Raw genomic sequence first — 911 nt, 5'->3', positions numbered from 1 at the left:
ATACACCTCCAGTTGGATATCAGAGTCGCCAAATATAAATTCAAGCATTCGCATGAAGACAATCCCCATGACTCCATCTATGTCTGGAATAGCGAGTATTTTATTGTTATTTTGTATTAGGTGTCTTTTTGTTCCTTTTAGTGACTGGAATAGCAATTTATCATTGCCATCGTGCTCACTAGCAAGTTCATCATGCAGAGGATAGAGTATGCTCCTAGTCAGATGTTTAAAGTTCCCTACCGCATCCGGGAAGCGTAGGGAATGTAGCATCCTTGCTACCTCGCCTGCTTTTTTTCCTTGCACTGTGAGGCCCTCTCTACCCCCAAATTTTTCTATGGCTGCGTCTATTTCATGGCAATTGGATCGAAGACTTACTTTACAAGGCAAAATAATGTCTGACTCATGTTGAGCTTCCCATATATGGCCTTGCTTAAACTTAGCTTTTTGAAAAACATTTTCCTCCTAGTCCTTTTGTGTTATTTTTGAGAAGCACTCGAAAGTTTCCTCTTGTTTTAGCTCCCTTATGCGTGCCTGTAGCTTCTGGGCTTTCAAACATTGCTCATATTTACTAGTGGGATTCTGTTCTGCTTGTAGGATTTGTATTTGACAAAGTAAATCCTCCTTCTCTGTCTGTGATTTAACTTCCATAGTCCGAAGTTGCCTGCGGAGTTTGACGTTTTCACCTTCAAGCACTTTCTTTCTCTCTCTCTCTCTCTCTCTCTCTCTCTCTATTGTCCCATTTGGAGATGCTAGAGTGGAGTATTTCTGCTTGGAGAGTCAGAGAGCTGCTTATCTCACCCAATTCCTTTCTGGGATTATACATGGTAGAGATCAAATGTGTCAGATCTCTTGCGAGTAAAAGGATTTCTTCAATCGCTTGCGTTTGACGACTTTCTACGAAATCACCTCCT

Source organism: Belonocnema kinseyi, chromosome 6, assembly GCF_010883055.1.
Source record: "Belonocnema kinseyi isolate 2016_QV_RU_SX_M_011 chromosome 6, B_treatae_v1, whole genome shotgun sequence".
Taxonomy (NCBI): domain Eukaryota; kingdom Metazoa; phylum Arthropoda; class Insecta; order Hymenoptera; family Cynipidae; genus Belonocnema; species Belonocnema kinseyi.
This window is presented reverse-complemented; position numbering follows the sequence as displayed.